The 20967-nt window shown below is 41.9% G+C and overlaps 1 protein-coding gene across 4 annotated transcripts in view; it reads right to left on the reverse strand.

Moving 5' to 3' along the window:
• The window catches only part of MAF (MAF bZIP transcription factor), a 196764-nt gene that overhangs the window by 121956 nt on the left and 53841 nt on the right, over positions 1 to 20967 (reverse strand). Inside the window, exon 3 of one of the 4 annotated variants that reach the window (XM_071567162.1) lies at positions 14185 to 14286. The exons of 2 other annotated variants lie outside the window; for them this stretch is intronic. The gene's annotated coding sequence lies outside the window, so the exon portion shown is untranslated. Of the gene's footprint in view, positions 1 to 13506; positions 14287 to 20967 lie in introns of those variants that run through there. One more of the 4 variants, XM_071567161.1, reaches the window with a different exon arrangement.

A 20967-nucleotide genomic window follows, 5' to 3' on the forward strand; every position in this document is an offset into this window, starting at 1 on the left:
GCATTGTTTAACCAGGTCTGACAAATGTGTTTCTAAGCAAATGGAGTGCATCTGGGTCTAGCAGAAGTGCTTGCCTGAGCATGCACCTGCATCATGCATTGGCTGGGTGTATGTCCCTGCCTGCAGATCCTGCTGCCTTCCAGGATTCCCTCTGAAATGTCTAAAAATCACCAATCAGGGTTAGGGTTAAATGACATTTGCTCATCTGAGATTTCTTTCTGTAACTGATGCAGAGAGCAAGAAAGAGAGAGAAAACCTGAATAATTGAAACAGGAAGATGGAGAAAGATTTTTTTTAAAGGAAAGATCAGTTCTCAGTTGGCAAGTGGAAATCTCACCAAGGATATGTGGAGATAATAGTGAGCTGCTATTATACAACTACATTCCTCTGAGGAAAGTGTTATCTCTCAATGGATCTGCAAGGATGTTTTAAGTGAATCAGTAAATGAACCAGTCTAGGGACATGAACAAAATATGTGTGTTTTCCAGTCTCTGAATATAAACAAACAAAGCATAAATATTCAGAAATTACTCCAGTTAGTTCTCTCAAAAACTCTTTGAGCAATAAAATAAATAATATGGGTGTTTGAAGTTCAGAGCAGATGATCTCTGTGGGGTAAAAGGCAGGAGAGGAAGGAGCCATACTCCTCCTGTCCCAGTCTTTGGTGATTTACTCACCCATCAGAGCAGCCCAGCGCAGCACGGTGTCCACACCACATAAAGCTCAGTGCTAACATATGACACACATAATGGACCTGCTTGGAAGTCTTCACTTGAGGATTTATGAAGAACAATCTAATTATTCAACTCAGTGCTGTTCACTACCATTACTGCTCCTATTTAAAGCCTCCATGGAACAGGCCGTTTGTCTCAGGGGACAGACCTTGTCATTGTGGTTTTCATTGATAGAAATATACTCCTCGGTTTTGATAGCAGCCCAGCTAATCTTGGAGGGACTTGGTAAACATATCTCACACTTGATAGGCCCAAGGAATTAGGCCTTGACAACCCAGCTTTTCCAGAAACAGAAAAATGGGGCTGCTTTACCAATAAACTCTAATAAAAGAGGAGCGAAGGCCAACCCAAAGTCTCTGTTTGTTGCAATGATGCAAGCGCTCACTGGCTTCCTCCTGCCTGTGGGTGTTTCAGTATCCCCAAGGAGGGAGGGAGCTGTCAGCATCCCCTCACTATCAAACAGAGGTTGTTCTGCCATTTATAACCCTGTGATATGTAACAGAGGAGAGGAGTCACCTTGGCTAAGCAAGTCACTCCTGTAGCCTAACCTTGGATGAGGTACCTCTTGTGCACAGCAGCAAGGAGAGCATGTGCTTCCACGCCAGTGTGGCAGCATGCAAAAGGAGGCATGACCACATTTCCCATTCACATCCACCACATGGCAAGACCTCAACAGATTCCCTCACTTTCACCAAAAACAGTTTATAATTTTTTAATTTGCCTGAATATTTATTGGTTCTATTTGTATGCAAAAGAATGAGGTAACTATCCTTTGTTCCTCCTCTCCTACCAAGAGTTAGTGAAGGTTTGAATTATCCCTGTAAAATATTTAAAGGTAGTAGGCATAACATGTATTTCTGAAATGCATTTGAGGACAGTCACCAAATTCCTCTCATTGGCTGCTGGTACATGGTCAAACATTACCTGTACCTAAAGAGATGCTGAAGGATAAGATTGTGCACCTTTACACCAACCAACCTTAAAGCAAAAATTTTCTTGCCCTTTACATTACAAAGCAAATGCTGTTCTGAATGCAAGCCCCTGCCTTCCACAGCAACGTCAGTACATCCTTCAGGATTTAAGGTTGTGATATTCATGGGAGCCCTCAGGGAACCACTGATCAGGTTTTTACAGGTATTTAGATACCGAACTCCCATTGATTTTGAGACTGGCTACATGTGTGGAAACCTTGCTATTGCTTTGCTCTTTTATCTTTCTTTGCTCAAGGCAGTGCTAAGAATGATAGATGTGCCATAATTAAAAATATACATGGAAAGCAACACCTACATGTATCTACTCTTCTTTATTTCTCTTCCACCTAGGAAGTCCAGATCTCTTGCACTAGTGTAGAAACTGGAGCATTTCTTTCCCTTGGAGAAATTACCATTTTTTTCCAACATTCACACCAATATTTGAGGTTCCTGATCTGAACCTCTTCCCTAAGCGTTGGTCTTTTGAGAATCTCTCAATGGGACTTGAAGACCACTCTGATAGGGGTTTCTCCACAGCTTCATTTTTGCTTTAGACTCTCACAGTTTTTGAAGGCAAAATGAGCAAAACCTGCTCACAGCCCAATGCAAACCTTGTCAGGCAGCTCAGAGGTGCCAGCACTGTCTGCATGGCAGCAGGAGGGCACACAGGTGCTCAAAGCTTTATTTTTGAGGCCATAATCATAAATGCAGAGACTTTCAGGGCACAACTGGCAATTCCTGAAAATAAAGGCTAAACTGATGTGCTTTTCCTGCAGACGTGATAGATGTTTGCAAAGGGCCTTGACTTGCTTTGCTTTACACATAATACAAATTCCAGTGACTTTGGGTACTCATGGCTAGCATTCAAGTGCTAAATGTTGCTGTATACTCCCACACACATGTTGTGGACTGAAACAGAGGAGGTAAATCATGGTATAAAAGAAATACTCAGTATTCCAATTTGTTGACTGGGATATATCTGAGTATTTGTACTGCAGAAGGTCTCCTCTCATGCTGAATATGGTAAAGAGTAAAGGAGCTTTCTTCCTCTAAAGGTTAGAAAGGCTCAGTTTGAACAGAAGATTGTAGCTAAGACTTGCTCAGCATCCCCAAGGGGTGCTTTGCAAGGCGTGAAATGGGCCTGATTCTGCCTGCTATCAGGGTGGCAACAGCACATACTTCAGTAATTTTTTATTTGCATCATTCTTATGGGAAGCTTAGGCCCATGTTTCTGTGCTTCTCTGGTTTTAATTACTTGTGGAAAATGTGTGATAAGGTCCAGAACCTGTTGGACTGAGCCCATTTCCATGCCTGAGTTGATACCCAACAGCACTCAGTGCCTGAAGCACAGTCAGGTAGGAGTTACTTTGCAGTGAAGGATGCAGAAAAACTGTGACAGTTACGATACAACACATTTGTGATAACATTTTAATGATCTAAAGATTAAGGACCAGGTCCAACTTGACTTGCATTCAAAAAGGAGAGCAAACTACCTTGAAATGATGACTCAGCTCACCCAAAGATGGAGGGATTCTGGATGACTGGCAAGCAGGAGATGACTAATTGCTGGACAGCTAAAACTGAGGGAACAGTCTCAAGCAGGCTGTCCAAGCTATGCTAGAAGCCACCCTGATCCTATTAATGCATAAATTACCAAAAGCTCGTGCAGTTGTTGAAATAATGTGACTCGACTGTAAACATTGCAAGTAGAAATCAGTTATTTCTTTTTAAACACACTGCATGGAAACAAGATAAATACAAGCCAAAAACCCATGTGGCTGCACTATAGATCATGCTGTATCACCACTAGCAAGAAGAGGCTCATTCCTGGCTTCAGTACGGATGCTTGCTGCTGAAGGTAGTAAAAGTCCAGCTAAAGTTATTTTACTAGCTCGTAAGTAACAGCCCTCCCAGATCATAAATTACTTTCCTATAGGAATTTACTGTTCAGGGTAAGATGAACAACTCTAAAAAGTAGTCTGACGGTGTGGTCTAAATGAATTTCATTGCAGGATGAGAACTGGGGGACTCATGGTGTGGCTTTGTTCTGTATTCCTGACTTCCTTCATGTTAAATTCCCAAACTAGCCAACTGGACAGGGCCAGCTCCAGCATGCTTTGGTGAGGAAGATAGTGTGGTGAACAACAGTGGGAATTCTAGATCACAAACACTCAGTGGTTAAACACAGCAAAAGCTTGGGTTGCTCCCTGGTCATTTTCTCAGGTCTTATCGTGCTTTTTGATTGTGAAACAGCGTATTTGGAACTGGCAAAGACAGGACCCAGCAGAATTCAAACCTGGCTGTGGGAGATGGGATGAGCAGGCCTGGCTTTTGCAAGCACCTGCATCAAATCCCCCTTTTCATGAGAAGGGTACAGCAAACCCCTAAGAGACAGGACTGCCCCATTTTAACAGTGTCTTGCAGTGCTTTTTCCTTGTGCTGGAGCAGGTTGTTGTTAGGGTAAGAATGAAGGAAGTAAGGAAGGAAGTGAGGAAGGAAGTGAGTGAGGGAGGGAGGAAGGCAGGGAGAAAGGAAGGAAAGAAGGAAGGAAAGAAGAAATGAAAGAAGGAAGCAAGGAAGGAAGGAAAGAAAAAATGATAACTCATCAAGGTGGACCAACTCACAGCAGTCTTACCTATGAAAGTCAGCCTTGGAGAGCATGATACATCAGGGATTAAGTTCAGCAGTATGTTACTTTCCCCAGTCTGTTCCAAGGAACAAATACCCCTTTTTCCTCTGCCATCCCCACACACTTACATGCACACACAGAGACACACAGACACACTGACACTCCCTTACCCACCAACCATCCCCATCCCAGCCATGGGTGGGCACCCTGGGCAAGCTGGTGGAGCCTACAACAGAGGAACAAACAAGATACACATTTTATTTCCATGGAAGAAACTCTGGCACTACAGGGTATTTCGATAGTGAGACACAAATATGTGAAGCCTTCCCTTACTTGCAACAAAAAACAAAAAGGAGACTCTTGCAGAGCAAACTGCAATTTCCCCCAAATTAGCTGCATTGCATCCTACAGCTTGCCTGCATATTTTGGCACATTTCTGAATATTGTCCTTCTAATGAGGTAGGTAGCAACTGACATCCAAATAAACTCCAGAAAGAAGTCCCAGTTTCCTTTAAAGTCATTGACTCTCTTATGAGGAGGTCAAGGCAAAGTTATTTGGTCGTGGTTTTTCTCTTGCTTCCTGTTTTAAGTTACCAAGTTCTTGTAGCATCAAAAAACTGCTGACTTCTACCCCTCAGGTGCCTGCGCTAAAGTGGAAAATGAGATACTCTTTCTTTTCCCCTTCTTCCTTTCTCTTTCTCTGTCTTCTTCCCTCTGTGCATTACTTTGTGGTTGTCTGAGGGACAGGTACACAGCAAACAGTCCCCAGAGAGTCCTTATGGGAAAGAACACATAGATTTTACAGATTTTAAAATACAGTTGGGCAAGAAATTGGCCCTTTTAAGGCTCCCCTAAATACAATGAGCACATAAGTACCCCTTGTATCACAGAGCCAGCTGTGTTACAGACCTGGGGACTCCAGAGGGACAGCAGAGCCTGGGGACCCCAGAGGGACAGCAGAGCCTGCAGACCTCAGTGAGGCTGGGATTTCTCATGGTCCAAGCTTTGATAGCTTCAAAATCCGATGAATTAGTTTGTCTTACTGAGACTATGGCTGTGGCTGTGACCCAGATGAAATTTGGGTGCACACTTTTACAACTTTGAAAACATGGATTATTTTTTTTCCTTGAGTCATGTGTCTTTCAAGGGCTTTGTAAGACCCCAGGGCCTCATGGAAAAGTCAGTGCAGAATAACTCCTGTGAATAAGTTAAAGCTTCTCCTGATCTCATTTCTAAAATATTTGAGGCGTAAGAGGGGAAAAAAAGGGGTTTGTGGACATGCTACAGCATCTCTTTATCTTCACAGCCTGAAGAGGGTGGAGCACAATTAGCTCATCTGTGAGAAATTTGGGCAGAAAAGATGCTTCAAGAAGTGTTAAATTCAGCTCCAGACCAGGATCCTGTTGTCCTCTAGATGGTAGCTTAGAAAACAGCAGTTAAACTGGGGAACTCATTGCTGCTAGAGGCTGTGCTGGCCAGAGGAATGAGTAGGATCCAGAGCAGACTAGAGGACCCATGAAAGACAGATGTCTTGATGGAGATCAGATTCAAATCCCCAGGTGAAATGTCAACACTGATGACTTCTAGAACAAGGAGTATGTAGCAAAAGGAAGTGTCACACCTGCAATGCCTTGTTCTTCAAACTTTCTCCTACATTGAACACTAGAGGGAAAATATACAGAGTACACGGATTTTGCACAAACCCAGATCTTAGCTCTGTGCAATTCTGTCTCTCCAAGAAGTGACACTGCTGCTGCACAGCTCCCTTGCCCTCTGCTAGGATGGGGAAAGCTTTCAGCCTTGGTGTAGGTGTATGGCAAGCCCCAGGATGCATTCTCATCCAAAATGGGTTTTCTGAGCAATGGAAGGAGAAAGAGATATTCCCAAGCAGCTGAATGGGAGAGTATTTCAATATCCGCTCATCCAAGCTTTAATCTCTAAATTGCAAAAACATTAACATTATTGATTGATCAGACATCAATCCAACAGGAAATTTAATTAAATTAAAATGTGTCACTGAGCAGTCCTCACACTGTCACATATAAATCTTTCGAAATAAGTAGACAAAGACAGCCGCGATTGATACCATGTTCCCAGTTCAATCTGCCCCCCACCATTTTATTTTCCCACTGTGTGCTCACAGACTCACAGGGGTAAAGACTCATCTGCAGGGTGTCCATCTGATACACACCAGCACCAAAGCCTCCCATGCCCACTGGACGTGGGTTATTTGCAGCTGAATAGGCTCAAACCAGATGTCTCTGAGGCAACAATCTTCATTAAAGTCACTATTACAGGGCTGTCCCCAACTCAGCGATGGCTGAGCAGATTTCCTCTCACGGCAGATGTGTCCCTAAAGGCAGCAGAGTCCCAGAGAAAGGCTGAGTGTTCCCTTGCACTAAATCAATTTATTCCCAGGCAGAGCACATACGGTCCCAACCGAGGCAGCAGCAGCTGATGGTGACACTGCTGCATCCAACAGTGCTGCAGCCCCCACCAAAGCACAGACACATGTGGATAACAAGAAGATCCTCTCATGGATGATTAAGAAACAACTTTGTACTGCAACTTCTTCGGAGTACAATAAATCATTACAGCTGGCTGAATAATACAAAATGACATTAAGAAATATTTTCTCCAATTCATTTCTGAACAGGAGTGGGTTTGGTTTGCTGTCACTTATGACAGCATATTTACTGTAATTTATTAATACTGTTGTTGCTTGCTGCTATTCCAGTGGCCACTGGCTATTCATGACAAAGTTTGAGAAGCCAGGAAGTTCATGTGGGCTTTTTCACCTAAACTATTTTTTGTACCTGACAGGGTGTTTTTGTTCCCCAACATCTGTTATTCTCACTCCCAAGTGCCAGTGTCCTGAGGGGAAACCAAGGGGCTGCACGTGACTGCGCTCACACACCACGGGGCTGGGGAAGAGCTGAAGGGAAGGAGTCAGCAAATGGTGCTGGGTGAGAAGTCTTTGCTTTCAATGGAGTGTGGGGAGGAAAGGAAGGGAAATCCAAATCAGTATTTATAGACATCAAAATCCAGTAGTAAGCATTTTGCAGAGAGAAGGAAAACAAATATTAGGTTATCCAGATGAGTGTTATTCACCACGCTCACCAAGGAGTGTGCAAAATCCTGCGGACCCTCTGCCCCTCTGCCCGTCCAGCACTAAGCTCTATGTGACTGATGCCAGCTTGCATTATTTTAAGGTTTATTTTCTCTAATCTTACTGAATCCAAACTCCAGCTTCAATTCTTGAGAGCCATCCTCAAAACAAATACTGAGCTGATACCAATCGGCTTGTGAGTACATGTGAAAATAGAGCTGTCTCAGCATGGAGTCCCACAGACAGGGCACAGATTTTTGCTGTCTCCACCTCCTACTTGCACCACAAGTATGGTTTTCATGCCTCTGTCAGAAGTGCCAACCTGGGGAAGTTGCTTTGAGCAAGCAAGAAGGGGAGCGATAAATTAACTTGATAACATGCTTTGCTGATGATAAATCTCTAAAGAATTTGATCCATAAAGGTTTGCTTCTCTGTGGTCCGTGTTAGAGGTGGCTGTTCTTGGGGTCTCCAGCAGCACATGGTGTGTGTTTTGACTCAGTTGCATATCTGCTTTGAAAAGGAAAATCCCCCACTGCACAGAACCGACAAAGTGAGCTCAGCTGCATGGGGAAATGAGTCTGGAACTGCATTCAGAGGCAGTGATTTATATATAAATTATAAAGTGTGTCAATTCCAGACACCCATTTATATGGAGTTTGTCAGATCCAGCTCTGGAACGTGCATCGCCTGCAGAAACCAACCGGAAAACTTAAGAGACTGCTGTAAACCCCAATGTGTGAAAGGCCCCAAACCAGGGTTTAATGGATTAGTAAGGCTGAAAAGGACCATCACAGTCATCTGGTTTTGTTTCCTATGTAACACAGCTGAAGAACTTCACCCACTCATTTCAGCATCAAAGCCATAACTTCTGCTGAAGCTCTTGCATAGCTTTAGAAAGACACTCACTCTTGATTTAGAGACTGAAATTAATGCTCAATCTGCTGCATTCCTAAGCCAAATGTTCTAGCCATTAACTGCTCTTGCTATTAAAAAGGCACACTTCCAGGGCAATTTTATCTAGCACCAGCTTCATTGTCAGATCCTGCTATGTCCTTCCTTGCTGTACTAAAGAGCAGGTTACAGTCAGGTTTAAGTTGTGTGGACTATCCTAGGAAATACTGCATGCTTTCTCAGATAGTCTTGGAACTATGTCACCTGAGAAGATTTATGAATGGACAAATTCATTAAAAATATAATTTACTTGAAATTAACCAGAATAACCCCCTCTCTTCTGATGAAGAACTTCTGTGAATTTTTGTGTGTGTATCTCTGTTTTAATTTGCTTCTACTCTCATGACTCTGAGATTATATGGACAAAGAGATACAGGTAAATATGTGTCACACAGAGCTCTCCCCCAGCACATTAGTAGAGGCATAATTCTGTGCATCAAAGCAGTAGTCTGTGTCACAGCCAGCAGAGACACTGAACAATGTCCCTTTAGAAAGGGCAGAGGGTGAGAGTAGCTTTATGACACTATTGATTTATTCTGTGCCTGCAGTTAAAAACTATACCCAGACAGACAATAAAAATAACTGCTCTAACCATATAACAGCTTCCTGCTACTAAAATGGATTTTACACTTAAAGTCATGGAGGGCTTTTCTTTTTTTTTTTCTTTAAGTCTCAATTATGACTCTTTTCTGAATAAATGGAAATGAGAAATTGTCAGAAGTAATTTAGTCCTGATGTTGTGCTTTTATTCTGCTCTCCTTGGTGTTTAAAAAGCCCGGAATACTTTCCTGTTGCAAAGTTGTGCTGTATGTGCACTAGTAAGCACAATAACCTGGTATTAATCAGATCAGATAATTTGGTGCAAAACTTTTACATGAAGAAATAAGCAGTGGGAGTGGTAATCTGGAATGGATGTACAATACAAAACAAAATTGATATGCTCTTTGTGATCAACTGAATGAGCTGGGATTGAGGTCTTGACCTTAGATTTGAATGTTAAAATAATATCTAGAGCAACAGGATCTTCTCCTGGAAAACCTATTTTCACTCAAAGGACCCCATTGATTTACACATTGAGATTTAGGCAAACTGCAAGTGCTTTGCTCCACTGAAACTGGTGTTTCAAGCAAGTTTCTAGCAGGTTTCTATGCTGATTAGCAAATTTCCCAGATAATAGGGAAAGAATCTTAAAAATGGAAGCCCTGGACTGTGTGGACATGAATGGATCAATAAAATATTTTAAAATGATTTATCTCTTCCCTGAGGTCTTTACCAAAACCCCTGAAACCGCTGAAAAGTAGGGAGATGGCAGGGCAATGGGCCCATGAGTTGGCACTAGTGGCAGCTGGGAGGTCCGGTCTCTCAGTACCTATATTAGCACAGAATTTTGGACAGAAATACAATGATTCAGACCAGGGAAATTATTGATCTGAAACTTGGGCTTTGTTTTTCAGATTTTTGTTAGCAGGATCAGTTCTCTGCTCCAGTTCATCAGCTCATATAGCAGCACCTATAGGCACAAAACATGGATAAAGAGGTGATACAAATGAAAGACCAGAACAGAAGGGAAAATCCCCAAATATATGCAAAGCAGCATGAGACAGAATGAGGCAGTGAGGTAGAGCAAGGAGAGATGTACTTCACAGCCTGTTTCTCTATAGAATGCAGATGAGCTGACTGCTTGCATGGGGTCAGACATTATAAGGAACAGTACATTGGGCTGGAAAAATAATGTTCAGAAAAAGGAAAAGGAGGAGAAATCTGCTATTCAAGTATCATTCCCTTTCCATAGGTTTTATGATTTGGGAGATACTGCCTGAATGACACATAGTGTGAGATATTGTAATGTGATCTCCCGTCCCTGGAGATGCTCTCAGAAATCAGATGATTCCATCAGCATGGCTTTTATAAAAGTGAGCAAACATTGTAATAAATGAACTCAGAGAGTGAGAAAATCAAGATTAGACTCTACACATCTGGCTGGGATATTTTCCCCACTTATTTATGCTCTGTGATAAAGCTTAGATACATTAATTAACTTGCTGTAAAATTGACTTACTGAATACCTTTGCAAGATACATTTCTATTTTAATCTGTAAAACTTATAAATAGGAATGCTTACACAATAAACACCACCGTGGAAATCATATACATCAACTCCAGAGGAAAAAGAAAAGACTGAAGGCTTTTTTCAGCTTTGTTTTCACTTGTCCTTTTTGTGGTTCTGGCATAGTTCTGGCAAGAACTTCAGTTCTTGGAGTGGGTGTCACTGTCTGCGGAAATGCTCAAGTGGATGTGACATTGGACATAGGGTTCTTTTCTGGTTTCTCTGATTTTCAGGTAATGGTCAGCATTCAATATATAAGAAGGACATTAAAATTTTCCTTTCAATTACAGGGTTCATTGTTAATCCTTATTGTGTCTTCAGCTTCTTCGGATAAACCAGGATCTGGCCCTTACATGCTTACATACAGCTCCTCCCTCACGCAGGATTTGCCACACAATTTCAAGAGTACAATTTCACGATGAATCCTGAATTCCTCTCTGTCCTTTCATGTTTAGTACTTTTTGGGAGCATGATTATTTTACGTCCTTTAAATCATCAACCACTTCTGAGGCCTCAAAATGTTAAACCAATTTTAAACCAACATGGTTATACAGACCATTGTGCTGTGGGATCCCTAAGCAAAGACATCATGAATGACTCCCAACTCCACAGATGGCTGCTCTCCATCTCCCTTCATGCCTGCATGGCTCACGAGCAGCTCAGATAGAAGCCAGTTTTAAGTGGGGGTTCATGGCTTATCGCAGCAAGTTGTACCAGAGTTTTGCCAGTCTGGGTTGAGCTCTTGACCTCTCTGGCTGGGAAGCTTAACCGGGAGAAGAATTTCTCTCTGAAAGTCCTAACAGCTCTGCAATGTTGGAAAAAATTCTTATGGGGGAGTGATCCCTTCTGGTGCTTTTCAGAGCCTGCTCTTCAGAGTAGCAGATATATTTATATTGGAGGTGGGTTGCTAAGTACAGTAACTACTACATAAGAGCTAGGCACAACAAACCAGCTCCTTGGGTTTGACACTCTGCTTGAGCACAGCTACATGGGTGTAGATGGCTGCACAGCTCCATAATTGTGGCAAAACATAAATCCTGGGTAGGGAATTGTTTAAGGTAGCTGTGGCACCTGGGGGTTTGTGCTGTGAAGATGCTCTGCAGGAGCTGGTCTCTCCCAGAAGTATTGAAGAGATTGATGAGTTTTATCGGGAAAGGAAACATTCTTGTCTGCCAGCACAGGTCAGAACACAGGGTATGTCTTTGGTAGATAATGGGTCATGAATGGCCTGACTCAAAGGGGAAAAGGCCATATCTTACCTGGTGTCGCCCCATATTGTAGTTTTCCTACACTTACACAACGTGAGCTCTCCAAAAACTTGTGCCAGCATCAAATCCTTGAATTTGCATGGCTCTGGAGTTTTATGCTACATTCAAGAGGTGGTTTCAGCATAGCTTCCTGGAGGATGAAGTGAATGTATTTTGCCTCATCCATTCCCCCTACAACAACATCATTGAAAGAGAAGCAGAGGATCTGACATGATGCATGTTTCTGCACTTCTAGCTGAAGGTTCCATTTGGGAAAGAGACAGGCTAAACAGAACAAATAGCAGGTAAATGTGAGAGATCTGAATGGCTGTTACTTTTTGCAACTTAGTGAGCTGGTGTTTGAGAAGTGCACTCTTCACTAGCTGGATGCCAATTGCCAAGCGATGCTATCAGTTGATTAAAACACAGCCTGCCAGCTTCCTGCTTGATAAAACTAAGTACAATCTGATTGGGAATTCTCAAATCCATTAAAGAATGGCTAGTCCATCACTTAAATCAGCGTACACCACTTCCCCATGAAACATCAGCATACTTTGGTGACATATTTGCAGCAGCTAAACCCTGACAAAAACCCTGACAGTTCATCAAAACGGTCCCTGAGCGCCGGATTCTGGGGGCTAGGAAATGGCAGGAGCTTTGGACCATGAGGGTTTCCTGTTGTTCCCTGCTCAGCTGGGTGAAGGTCACTTCCTCTCCTCTCTCACACAGAAGAAGCTGAACCCTCAACCCTTGAAGGTATGTCCGTGAGCTCCTAGAAACAACAGCCAGCCCCTACAAGGAGCCCTCTCCTGCACGGCCACGCTGACAAGGCAGGATCACTCCCCAAAGAGGAGTGCTGGTCACTACACTTGCTTCCCTGAAGGTAAACAAGGCAATCCCAGGTTGTAGAGGAAAAAAATGCCATCAACTATTACAAATCAGTCTTACACTTTATTTCTTCTGCAAGATGTAAAACACACAAACAAAAACCCTAAAAAACACCCAACAAAAACCCCCAACCCTGGGGCTGCAGAACCAGGCCAGCATTCCTGCAGAGGAAGGAAGGGGCACGCTGCCAGCCCGTTAGGGATAATCCACTAGTGGGTTGGGGTGTTTAAAAAAGCTCTCTTTTGTTGGCTCTGTGGAGAGGTTTTTATCTGCTGAGTTGGAGGTGGGTGTCCAACTCCAGATATACATCGGGGTTTACACATCAGCTGCAATACATTCTTGATCTTCCCAATGTGATAGATGGAAGTGTTTTGTGACAGATTGCTGTGGGACACTTCCTAACTAAATAGCAACACTGAAAAACCCAAAGGATAAGTCAACCCCAGCAGAAACATGAAGTCTTCATGCTTTAACAGAAATAAGATCTTAAGAGGGGAACTAAATGATGCAAAATCTAAAGAAAGTGAGCAAATGCAATAAAATTTGGAGGCCATTTATTACTTATCAGCTAAGCAGCAGATTATAATGAAATAGTGAAGCCAGAAAGATAAGTCCTAATCATAGGAATTCTCAGATAATGCCTTGATAGCCAGTGTTATGCTCCAACTCCACCACTCCCCATCCATATTCTTTTACCTTCTCTATGTTTCTCCTTTGATTCTCCTTCCCCATCTTCTTCCCCCCCCCCCCCCCCTTTTTTCTTTTGCTATAATTACACATTGCAAGATCTACTCAAGAAATGTAGGGATAATACAACACTCGTAAAATGTCAATACAAATCTTATGTGGTGTAAAGTCAAACTCCATCTCTGGTCTCAATACACTTTATTTACAAGAAAATGCATAAGCAGGAGACAAATATCTATTGTTTGCACAGTTTCAAAAACATAAACTAAGGGGTTGTTTGTGCTCCCCCTTAAACTGCTGAGAGTCATAGAAGTCTCTTCAGAAGTGAGACTGACTTGGAATAAGTGCAGTAAAGCAGAGATTCACAGACACAGTTTCTTCATTTAAACTAACACAAAGTGAGAGGACAAAGAGGCTCCCAAAATTCTGTCCCTGTGGTTCAAATTTGAATACATGTTTTTAAAGCTGGCCAAGCAACTGAAATTAAACCTCATGTAATTAAGTTCCAGTAATTTGAACAGAAGGTAGTCCTGGGAAAGTTAGCAGACTGAAAACGTTATGGCGAAGCAGATATATTGAATTTTTTGTGCCATTCCTATCACATCAGAAGTCCACAAAGAGGACATTTAGGTTAAGTCAAGAGTTTCCAGTCTCTGGCATGCAGACCCCAGAGGTTCATGGACTAAACCACACAAGCAGTCAGCTGGTTGGTGTGTTCCCACCTGAAGATCTCTTCAGCTTTTCCGTGCAGAACCGTGACACTGACCCAAAGTTTCCATCCTCAGGGGTGCCGCTGCCATCTTCTCAAATGCATGTGGCATTGCTCTCTGTTCCTTACACCCACCAGCAGTCCTGGCTTACCTCCTGCTGCTGCAGAAACTTTTGGCCTCCTCATGGTGCAGATTTATAAGCAGTGTGATCTCCTCTGCATCCAGGCATCACGAGTCCAGGTCTTCTGGGAGACTAAGGTTGGAAATTGGAAAAGGGATCACAAAAAGTGATAAAAATAGAAGAAAAAAGATCAGCAGCAAGGTGGAACAGCTAGAGAAGACCTGGCAGTTAATAAACAGAAAGGACAATGAACCAGAAGGAGCCTTGGTGGATGAAAGAGGAGTAGAGGTCACAAGAGCTGCCAGTCACCAGCAAAAAGGGTGTCACATAAGCAGTTGACCCTCTCTATAGCATGAGCTCTACTCCAGGCTGGCACAGGAACTCTGGGCAGTTTGACATCCTTCCTTTTGCAGAGCAGGGTTACATACACCCTGAAGGACTTTGTGGTGTGTAGCTGCCCCTTGGATCATACTGAATATCCTACTAAGCCCTTCTTGCTTTTTGGGAGAGCTCCCCACTGGTTCTCCTCTGGAAGGAATCTGTGTGCACTGAAGCTGTTCTGCAGGTGGACCAATCCCCAGCAAATGGAGAGGGATTACTGCAAAACCACCCCAAATGGAAGCACAACTGCAGACAGAGCTGAAGCATAACCCAAGAGTAGCCTTAAATTCACTCAATATATCTGAGGGAAAACTGTAGGGGATTTAGAACATAAAAATGTTGAAAACCATCACAATTTGTTGTAACATGCTGCAATCTTACTAGGTCATAATTACCTTCAACATTTCCACACACTTCAGCTAACATTCGTCGGATCTGTACATAACAAACAGTGAAACACACAGTTTGCCCAATGATGACTGAATTACTCAGGAGGAACTACAACTGATAAGACAAGGATTTATGGACCTATTGTCTTCTAGGTTCTCGTAAATAATCCTAATTGGTGTTAATCATCCACCCTCTGCTTAGTGTTATCACCAAGCAAAGTACACTTCCTAAAGAAGCTATTTAGGGGTATAATCCTTCTGAAAGGCAAGACAGCTATTGACTTCCACAGGACCTGGATAGAGGTGCTCAGCCAGAGGAAAGTGACTGGAACATGAGCAAAAGACATCATACTGTCTTTCCATGTTTGCATCGAACAGTTGCTTTTCAATAAACTCGTGGTAAATTCAGTGTGTTACAGTAATCCTTTCTGTGCGGGCTTCGTGCAATCGCTCTCTAGTCTTTCTACCAGATTGGAAATGCACCACACAGGATGTAAATTTGCTGATGCTGTTTACAGCCAGTTTGCAGCTCCAGCCTGTGTCCCCTTGTGATGGGCTGGCTGTGTCATATGTGAGAAAGGCTGCTTTGGAAGAGCAGACACCTGCACCAGGACTTGGTGTCTTTCTGTCTCTGATTTTATTGTTACCCCTGAAAAAGTACTTTGATCTTTTGCTGCTTCGCCATTTGTCACACTGTGTGCTTGTCATGAGGGAACCGTGGAACTCAAGACCTCCTTGCTTGCTGGTTTTAGGTGTAAGGTTTGGTGGGTTCAGTTTTAGCATACAGATGAGCTTGCATGACCTTAACAGGTCTGTACTTTAAATAACGCTTAAATAGCATTCTAGAGGGTACAGTCACACGTTGCTTGCTTACAGAAACTACAAGGAAACCAGACAGCTTTTCAATTTGTGTATCAAAGAGAAGGAGATTTACACATAAAAGGGCGAATTATTTTGATTTGTAGTTCTCGAGCCACTCTACATTCTCCAACATAAATGCTCCCTTGTCTCTGGTTTCTGATAGTTCATATCAGGTTCAGTGGCCTAGATTTACAAAAATGGTAATTTTGGAGGCCAATATTTCTCAGTGTCAACTCAAGGTTGCCTGTCTTTGGAAAAATTGAGTTATTTTATAATCTCTCAAACTTGACACCCCAAAATGACAACATGTAAAATCATCAGGGGTGAGTTTGCCAGGGGAATAAAGCACTTTCCCCCACCACACTATACCTTCCACTGTGCTGTTCACACCCGTCATAGCCCCATCACCATTAAAAGTTCCTGCAGAGTCAACATCACTGATCCTTTTTGACATTCTCAACCACTGAACATCCTACATAACCTATAAAAAGAGCTCATTTCCTCAGCTATTTTGTCTTTTAAGTAGCTCTCAGAGAAAAGTCTACTAAGGCCTCTGGATAGCTTAAAAAAACTAGCTCTATGGTATTTGAGGGAGAGAAGGGGAGAAACCCTATCCCATTATCTGCATTATACTGGTACCCTTGGATGTCTTCCATGTACTTGGAAGAGCAATGCCCCATTCTTGAGGCTTCACATTGCAGCCACTGCCTTTTTGGCAGAAGAAGGGTGGAAGTGGCTCTCTTCAAAGTCAATCAATGTCACATCTTTAATCAATCTAGAAGGTCATCACTGCACTTCCATCAAAAAGAGTTGGGTACAATTCTCGCTGAGTCCTAATTGTTTGTGGGGGACTCAGGTTGCAGTGGGTGTTGAAAAAAGTCTTTTCTGGTCCTGACCTCAGCACATCTTCTATTCCTAGGCTCTTTGTAAGAGTTTACAATCAAATAAGAATTATACCCACGACTGAGATACAATGATACAGAAATATGTGTAATGAAACCCCAAAATACACAAAACTGACTTAGTTTTGTGTTTCTTTATGAACACATCCAGTTTTCCTGAAAAGTTCAGAAAGCTCAGGGAGCTTTTGTGTGAAGGCAGGTCACATTTTGAGCAAGCTTACAATGATTTTGAGTTTCACATCACAATCATTTCTGAAATGTTATTGTTCATCTGGGATGTCTCTCAGTGGTCACAAAACAGAAATCTATTGCATTTCAAGGAACTGTGAATGGGAGGGAGGATCAGAGCAAGGCATGTGTCAAAACCACTCAGACTTGAAATCAGGACTCCTTACATTAACAAACCCATCAGTAGAAAACACTGAACCTGCAAAGCCGGAAGATTCTTCCCCCATGTTGGAGTCATTTCATTACCACTCTGGCACAACTAGAGAAGGATCCAAAGCCCAGTAAAGTCAAGGGTAGAATTTCCATTGATTTCCAAGGAGCCTGGATCAGATCCTAGATCACATTGTCACACTGCAGCAAAACCCAGCCGTGTTGCAGTGTACCCACCTGCTCTCTGAGGTCTCAGCTCTAGCTGTTTAAATCCATTGCAGGTACAATGTAGGTTATTCCAGCATTTACTTGGTGCAATGCTAAATAAATACTGTTTTATCAAAATCAGCATACTGCTTCTGACTAGTAAATTAGGCCAACTAATGAACACTTTTTTTTAAGAGAGTTTCTGTGCTTAAATCAAAACTAAGTGTCAAAAACCCTTATTCTATCAATCAGACTGGTGTCCTGCATTGGCTGTGGAATAAGACTGACTAAAGACACATAGAAAAAGGGAATGAAGACCTCACAACAGTTTTTTAATCAGGGACTTAGAATTCTTTTACAATTCAACAAAAACTGGGTAGACAAGGGATCAACAGCTTTTGTGTACACAAGTAAGAAGAGAAGGAAAACAGAAATGAAGGCAGGCAAGAAGGGAGGAAGGAAGAAAACAGGGGAGGAAGACCCTGTGATTCATTTGCTAATACTTCATGTTGACAAGTCACAAAAACATGAAAACCTTTATAACCTCGTGCCTCTTCTCGACAAAATCATCCACCTACAAATTAAAATCACGTCCAGACATTACTGAAATTATTTTCTTAGGCAGCTCTGTAATGCAAATTGCTGGGTACACTAAGGAAATTATTTTAAAAATAAGACACAGAGATTTTTTCTTTCTCTGCAAATCAAAACAGAAGTCTGTATCTGAGAGGAATTTCTAGGAAGAACAAATAATCCTCCAGAGCTAGTACTAGAGTAGGTGCCCTAAACAAACCTACAGAAGGAGCATAATGAGGCAATGATTTATTGCATGCTATGCAACTCTCCTTGCTGTGCAGTGTGTTCTAAGAACCAGCAAAAGGGAGAGGCAGTAATCACACAGCCTCCTCCTCCTCCTTCTCATGTGTTTCTGGATATTACCTGCTCTGGATACGAGTGTGACACTGAGACGGGGCTGCAGCCTCCCTGAGCTGCAGGATTGGCAAATGTTCTTTGTGCTGCAACATTTTGTCTTGTATTTAAAGCATCATCTCCCACTCCCTAAAAGAAAATTAAAAATCTGTCTTTGGATACTCTGATATTTTGCACAAATATAAAATGTCATCTGTGTTGAATGTGGTATTGCTCTATGTGTACAAAAAAATGGATTTTCAAGAATCAGAAATGGATTCCTGGATTTTCCAGAATCATTGGTAAAACTTGCCTTGGCTGCAAAAGGGGCAGCATTCCACCTATGCACTAAGGACTAAACACAGAAAAAAATTCTACCCTAAGAAATATTTGTAAGAAACTCTTCATCCCAAAGAATTGCAATCAATCAAATGAGAAGCAGAAACATGCAGAGTAACCAGCATTGCACCAATCAATACAAATCAACATGAGTCTGACCCTATCTGGGTGGTATTTGCAACTAGCTGGGCTTTTTTTTTTTTCAATTTAAAATTCGTTTGGGTTCTTGCAATTACTGGTGGCTTTCTTGCACTTCTGCCCATATTCCTCTCAATTTCTCCAATGTAAGAATACAAAAATTTCTCCTCAACTAAGAATTAGTCTTCAAATGTGTTTAGTGAGTTATTTATAATAAATAAGCATGCAAAAAATTACCTGCAGACTACTTGTGCTCAACTTCCCCCTCCCCACCCCCGCCCCAAAAGGCTAAATCAGTGAAATAAATTAATTGCTATGAATTATTCAGCTCTACCTGTGGCAATGAAAAATAGCAAGAGCATTAGGATTCTTCTTTGTGTACTAAGCCTCTAATTTATAGAGAATGCATATTAATAAAACACAGGATATTCATCAATATTCAAGTCACTGGCTGCCTGACTATTTAATCTAAAATTACCAGCCAGCTCAAAACTCTTACTAGTTAATCATGCAATCTAAGCCATTCTGATATTGATGGTTAACATTAATTGCCCAACTGCAATTTATAAAAACTTCTCCTATGTCTTTCCTTTGCTCAGAAGAGAAGCTTTCAACATGTTCATCTTTCCAGACAAGCTGGAGTAGGCCAGCTCATGGCTGTTCTTCAGCCCAAAATCTTTGTTTGCTTGTTTCTTGTGAAAGGAATGTTCTCTCCTGTTGTGTTTTTGCATTTTGAACATAATTAGTAAAAACTGTTCTTTATTATAAAGATCTTTGGTAGTTTTCCCTCCTTTTGCTGATACTCTGCAGGTGGTGAGTAGAACTAGCTGGTTTTTGTTGCTCACTTGCCAGACATGTACTCCACAAAATGCCACCATGAGCCACCAACCTCCCTAAAACCCGGCTTCACACTCCCGAGGGGACGACTGGCAAAGAGCAGTGATACCTTCAGACATTGTCAGCTTATGCTGCCTCAGACCTGCTCTGCACATATCAAAGCACAACAGAAAAATTTGGGGAATATTTTCATGTGATAAGCAAAGTTTAGGCTCAAACTGCTAAAGTTTATCATACCAGTAAGAGGTGCTGATGAAGGGGATGGCAGTGACAGCTTTCTAAAGCAATGCACCCGAGCCAGTCTCAATACTCATAATTTATAGTCTTTTTCAGTCTTTTTCTTTGTATTAACCTAATTAGATTAAAGTTAAAACAAACAAACAAACAAAAAACAGACAGAAAAATCCCTCACAAACAAATGGAAACCCTTCAGTTATTCTAACAAAAAGTTAAGATCCTGGAAGTTATCTGTAAATCAGCAAATTGGCAAAGAACTCACTGTCCTCACTGGAGCAGAAACTTCAAACTACAAACACATAGAGAGTCATATAAATACTACTGCATAATTTCAAAAAAGAACAACATTTTTAACCACTTTCAAATTATGCTACCCTTGCGTCACTTAAGCTGAAATTTAAGTATCAAAGAAAAATTTTGAAAACAATTAGGGTTTTTTTTTAGTAAACAATATAATTTTCTCTGTATACAGTAGCTCTCTGGATTGAGAGAAATTTTTTGAATTTTGTAATTTTGCTCCTCCGGAACCGAGTAACAACCAACAAATCAGTAATTGTATCTTCCCATTGTCTGAGGGCTGCTGTTGAGTGATGACTGGTGAGATAGGGCACGTGGGATTGTTCCTACTCCCCAGCTGCTCCGGCACAAAAGCACCCTCCTGGCCTTGAGAGTTATGTAAGGGACCCCATCCATCACAGCCGTGTCAATAAGAACTTGAACCTGAATGTTTGCAGAGAGCAAACACTCAGAGTGCAATAGCAGTCTATCCCAATTCCTTTCAAAATTCCAGTAAATATTTGTGAACAATGTTTTGTAGCTTTCGTACAGGTCCCATTGGCGATTAAACGCAGCCTCGACACACACAGAGGCTCTCGGTGAGTTCTGAGCTGCCGAGAGGAAACAACATGCTGACAGCAAGGAGAAAATGATGACTGCAGAGTGAAACACAGCCTCAGAACAAGCAAAGACTGAATAAACTCTCAGCATACCTTGGCAATTCCTTGTGGCATAAAAAGTGGCTCAGGCCTTGTCTGAACTGGGCTTTTACCTAAGTTGGAAAACCATGTTTAAATTAAATTTAAAGACTATTCTTCTTAAGAGCACTTCTACAATGCTTTGGCTGGACAGTGTGTTTTTCTAACCAATGTTTACATAGTTTGACCCATTTTCACTTCTTTGCTTTAACTGAAACTATTAATTAAGCTATTTAAAAATTAAATTGAGTATATGCTTGC

Source organism: Pithys albifrons, chromosome 12, assembly GCF_047495875.1.
Source record: "Pithys albifrons albifrons isolate INPA30051 chromosome 12, PitAlb_v1, whole genome shotgun sequence".
NCBI lineage: Eukaryota > Metazoa > Chordata > Aves > Passeriformes > Thamnophilidae > Pithys > Pithys albifrons.